Here is a 6,285-nt window from a genome sequence, read left to right on the forward strand (position 1 = left end):
CGAGCAGGGTACTTCCCTCCTCAAATTGGCGAGATAATGCATCTGCTACACTATTTTCGCTCCCTTTCTTGTAAATGATCTCATAATCATATCCCAGCATTTTGGCGAGCCATTTATTTTGTTGTGGGGAGGATAGACGTTGTTCCAAAAAATATTTAAGATTGTGATGGTTTGTGCGGATTTGGAAACGTCGCCCCAGTAAGTAAGGTCACCAGGTATCAACTGCATGTAAGATGGCGATCATTTCCTTCTCATAGGTAGATTGTCCCAGATTCCTCCCACTTAGTTGTTGGCTTGTGAAGGCCAAGGGTCAACCTTCTTGCACTAAGACCGCCCCAATACCCATACCCGAAGCATCACATTTAATGACAAAAAATTTGGTGAAATCAGGTAGTGCTATGACTGGAGTGGAACACATGGCATTTTTTAGAGCTGTAAATGCCTATTGTGCATCATCATTCCAGAAGAATGAATTTTTCCTGAGGAGTTGAGTGAGGGGCTTCGCAATGCGACCATAATTACGGACAAATTAGCGATAATAGACTATGAGACCCAAAAATCCTCTTAGGCTCTTCAAGGTCTTAGGTTGAGGCCAATCCTGCATTGCCTGGATCTTTTTGGGGTCCACCTTGACACCTTCACGCCCCACAATGCGGCCCAAATACTTAACTTCCTCCATGCCAAAATAACATTTCGACATCTTAACAAATAATTTATGCTTGTGGAGCAATTGCAAGAGCAGATCTACATGCTGAAGATGTGCGGCCCAAGTGCAACTATAGATGAGGATGTCATTGAAGAAGACAAGGACAAATTTCCTGAGATATGGTTTGAGAAAGTGGTTCATAAGGCTCTGAAAAGTAGATGGGGCATTACAAATACCGAATGGCATGACTAGGAACTCATAATGGCCTTCATGAGTTCTTAAAGTAATCTTTGGAATGTCAACTTCCTTCATGCGAGTTTGGTGGTAGCCTGAGCGAAGATCCAACTTAGTGAAGAATTGAGCCCCATTGAGTTCATCCAGCAAATCATCAACAACCGGGATGGGAAATTTATCTTTGACTGTCAACTTATTGAGGGCCCTGAAGTCTGGACACATCTGCCATTCCCCATCTTTCTTGAGCACCATGACCACTGGTGATGAATAAGGACTAATGCTAGGACGAATGACACCTGCTTCCAGAAGTTCCTTGATTATTTTTTCTATTTCATTCTTTTGGGTGAACGGATATCTGTATGGGCGCACATTTTTTGGTTGGGATCCTAGAACCAAGGTGATGCTACGATCATGTTCCCCTCACAAGGGTGGAAGCTCATGAGGCTTGTCAAAGACTGGCAGATGGTGATTTAAAATCTGTTGCATCTCAGGATGAATCGGCAGAGAATTGGGTTCGACGGCCTAGATGGAATTAAATTGAGCTATAACTCCATGATGGCCCTTTTTTAGAAATTTTTCCATCCTATGTGAGCTGATGATAGAGGGAGCTCCCGCCTGGAGTCCACGGAGGGTATGTGTGGAGTTGTTCTGATTAAAGCTCATATATAACTCCTGAAAATCCATTGTGGTTGGCCCAAGAGTGCAAAGCCATTCAGCACCGAGGAAAATGTCGCACCCTCCCATGTGTATGGAAAAAATGTGGATCTTCAACTGATAATCCCCCATTTGAAGTTTGACATTTTCACAGTAGCCTTCACATTTCATTGTTCCCCCATCCACAATTTGGACTTGAAAGTTAGAAACTGATTGTACAAAACAATGCACTGCTTCCGCGACTTTTTGATGGATGAAATTATGTGTACTTCCACTATCAATCAAGACTACTACTGGGCGATGTTTAATAAAACCTCTGATTTTGAGAGTTTGAGGTGAAGAAATCCCTGCCAAAGCATGGAGCGAAATAACTGGTTCGTCAGGGACATTGTCCTTATGGTTGTCCTTCAACCTCCTCCGATTCCTCAAGTGGTGGGGCTTCCTCCCATGAGCTGTAATCAGTGGCATCAATTTGAAAAAATTTAGGCTCCTTGCATTTATGACATGGGGAGTATTTTTCATCACAGTAGTAGCATAATCCCTATTTTCTTCTTTTGGCCATTTCTACAGATGACACCTTTTGAACCTTAAGTGTTTGAGTCATGCTGTGCGCCTGTGGGGGGCGACACTTGGTTGTGAAATTTGGGTGAATGGACTGGGTTGCTAACGCACGTTCGACGTTATGAGCTACCTTGCAAGCCTCCGACCATGTGGGAGGGTGGTGTAGTCAGACGTTGGCTTGTATGGCCTCTTTAAGACCGCTGATAAAGCATTCCATGTAGAGCTCATCTGAGAGATCCCTAGTGCGGAAAGCTAAGGCTTCAAAGGTTGTAACATATTCATCCACCGTGCCAGTCTATCGGAGCTTAGTGAGACGACCCAAAAAGGAAGATTCCTGGTCAGAGCGCTCTGTAAGAGCTTTTTTGAAGGTGGCCCAAGTCATAAAACTTCCATTGCAACGTTGATGCCATTCCCACCATTGCCATCTTTCATTGTCCAAGTACATGCTCCCCACCATAAGCTGAGTCTCATTATCTAAGATGTTATTCAGATTGAAATACTACTCCATTTGTGCTATCCATGTGGCCGGGTGAGAACCATCAAATTTATGCATATCTAGCTTGGGAGGTCGCGGACGGGATTGTTGGCGGGTGCCCCAGAGGTGAAGAAAGCAGCTAGACTCACCCTCACTGTGTCCATTGTCAATATACGCCTCCTCGCGGGCCTCCTCCTTGCCCTTAGAGAGTGTGTCAATTAGTCTCTCAAGATGAGCTTGGATGGCTTGCAAGGATTGTTCAAGTTTGTTGATCTTCTCATTGGCCATAGTTTGAGCTCTAGTTTCTACCATGCATCGATCCAATGTACTTGAAATTTGGGACCGCCCAAATTTTTTTCACTAACAATTGAATGGTACCACCTTGCTCAGCTTGTCGTCCTGATTCTTCTGAAATCTCCTAACGGAGTTTTACTCCTTTCTTAGGAATACTATAGTAGCCGAATCCCCAAAATGTCAATGCTGCCAAAAGTCCTGCAAAAATCACACCCCAGTATAGGAACCCCACACAACTACTCAGATCTGGTGCATCTGAGAGATCTGAATGGCTGATCGGATAGATCTGAGCGGCAACACTGATTGCTACTACGGATCTGATGGATCAGAAAGGCTGGTCTACTAACTCGGAACTGTGGGACTGATGTTTGCCTCTGTTGCAACCCCACTTGCGAGATCTGATCTGACAGAGATTATGCATGATCCCGAGATAGAAACGGGAACTATGGTCTCGAGGAGTTTCAAGTGCTACAGATCGCAATATACATAAGGGTCCGATAGTAGTACTCAGCCCAATGTTTCAGGGCTCTAAGTAAGGAGGATCAACCATACCCTTAGCTGTACAACCCGACTACCCTACCATATGGTCGAGTAATCTCTCCAAGTGTTGTTCTCAGTATACTGTAGCAGCAAGACAGTCGACGGCTTATCTATGGCGAGGTTTCAAAGGAGCTAGGGAGCTTTTGATATACCTAGAGGGTACTTGGAAGACAGTTCGTGCGTGGTTCTGTCTAATGCGCTACTACTCGAAGGGGTACCCACAGGGGTTACAAGGGAGTCCAATAAGCATGACCACCTCTTGTATTTCCTGCATGCATGCCTCCCCAAATCCGCAGGTTTATGCGCTCAATGACATATCCCATGGTTTAAAGACGTCGAAACACGTCTCTAGCCAAAAAAATAATTTGCTAAGAAATGGAGATCCCACCGGCCACGGAAAGAGCTCTGATACCACTTGTTATGCTCTTAACCTACAAGACGATACCTGAATACAGAATATGTGCATAAATATACCTAGAAAATAGAATAGTTACAAACAACAGCAAGTATTTTATTATTCAGAAAGCAATGTTCACTTGCCTCTTCGAGGGGGCAACATCTAATAGAGCAGAGTTCAATTATGAAATAAGACACGATGCTCCTCGCAGGGAGTCTCTATCCTTTATATATGACTCATACATGCAATACCATGGATCAATACCATGGTTCTTATTAATACCATGGCCATTTGCAACTAACTGTGGTCCCGTCACTAATTGCAAGTTAACCACTTACAATTATTAATATGGGCTTTATTGACTCCTTACTTAACTATAACTACGACTCAATCCTACTACATGAATAAGGGGGTTAGGGTGGGACCCTAACATTTCCACATGATATTTTCCTTGGAAGCATCTTCTCATGGGTAAGAATCCTCTCATGGTGAACATTGAGAGTTTGAGGCTTGAGATTGTAGAAAAATTGTAAAATAAGTTTTTTGTTTTAATAAATACCTGTAAAAATCTCCATTAGCATCAGTTTATTTTATGCAAAGGAAATATAATTAGTCATATGTCATGATTATATATCATATGATCACAACATACTAGAAATGGCTGGATTTAGGACCCTACCAAACATGCATATGCCAACTAGAGAAACAATAGGCAACAGAGTGCAAAAGAGTCTAGATTTTTCAAACACACTTTTCGCACTTGATCTAGTTTTTGTCTAATGAAAATAATGAAATCTGTAAGTTGAGAGCTCATCATCGACTACTTGGCTCAAACAAAATTTTTCATGTCTACATAATAGAGAACACAATGCAAAATTTCCTCCTATATGAATCTACAGGATTAGAAAGGCCACAGAGAACTAGAAATCCTTGTGTCATATTAGGATGTCAGAGGATAAAATTCCCTATATATTTCAAAGACATAACTGTGGAGGTATCAGTCTTAATCCCAAAATCATAAAAAGAAATCATGTGATTTCCATATATGAAAATTGAAATAACTATTTAAATATATTAATTGAGAAATTGAGAATTGTGAAGGTACCTTCTCCATTCTTATTAGCTCTTACAACTATCAAAACATGCTTAAACAATGGTATCAAGGTGAATGTCCATAATCTACAATAACCTTTAGCCACAAACAAAGAAGAACTCATAATATATAAAAGCATTGTTCTAATGAAAATCACTACTCATTGTGTTAAAGTGATTAACTATTTTACCTTAAGAGAATATTTCCTTCAATCAAAGGAAAACTACTAGAAAATATTTGCTAGGGACTCCAGAAAACATGTAACAATTCAACTCAAAAATTTTGATATTGTAAATTATACCTATGTTTGATATACTTCTTTGGTAATAATTTCTAGAATTATCATTTGAACTGGATCAAATTTAGCTCCTGGAATCAGAGACTCTATAGCCAATATGATCCCAACCGCATCTAAACTATTTGATATTTATGATATGTGTCTTACAAATGCAGCACCATATTCAAAGTTGTATGAATATCCACAAACAAGAATGCTACCTTGAATCATAGTCTTGTTAAAAGCTTCAGGGTTTCAGTAGTTGAACTCGATATCACATAAAAATAATTTATCATTGCATCATTTCGTGCAATGAGAGAATAATATTGACCTTTGCATATCGGGGTTCCACATAGTATCCATTTTCACATGTCATGAATTGACTACAACAATTAGTGGATGCTAGTGTACTTTTGTATCTATAATCATCTACACCAACTTCTACAGAATTTATTGATGGACTAAACAATACCATTATTTTGAGTCATGGACCACCATTTCCTTGATTTTATTATAAAAAAAACATAGTAAAAATAAGGGAAACATCAAAACGATTGAGAAATGTAGCAGTTTACCACTTGAAGTTGGAGTATTTCTTCCAATGGAAAGGCTCAAAATGTCTACACCATATTCAATAGTCTGCAAAAAAGGCATGGTAATATTTTACATCTGTGACAAGATTTTGTCTGTTTGATCCAATATTTAGCACACCTCTTGCATGACTCTCAATATCACTACTATATTGTCTATGCACCTCAATTTGAATTAAGGATTAGCAAGAAGCATCAAACCTAGCCAATGGAAACCACCACGCTAGTAGGAAAACCTCTAAATTTCCTACAGAAGGCCCTATAGACAACAATACTGCATGATGGTAAGGAAAATATCATATAAAATGAAATCAACCAAAACAAAAATCAACCCAAATTATTTAAGTTGAATATCCACAGTTTTATTAGCTAACAATGAAGCACAAATGAGCGAGCTTAATAGTTTGGCTGGATTTTTTATGAGACCTCACCAAGCATGAGGAGCCATGTCGCTTGCCTTTCGGAATTCATATCCATGCATCCTCACTGACACTCCATAATTCCCTATTGTTGTTGCAATTGAA

The sequence above is a fragment of the Pinus tabuliformis genome, chromosome 5_2, assembly GCF_031772625.1.
Source record: "Pinus tabuliformis cultivar Carrire ecotype Pingquan chromosome 5_2, CPIR1, whole genome shotgun sequence".
Taxonomy (NCBI): domain Eukaryota; kingdom Viridiplantae; phylum Streptophyta; class Pinopsida; order Pinales; family Pinaceae; genus Pinus; species Pinus tabuliformis.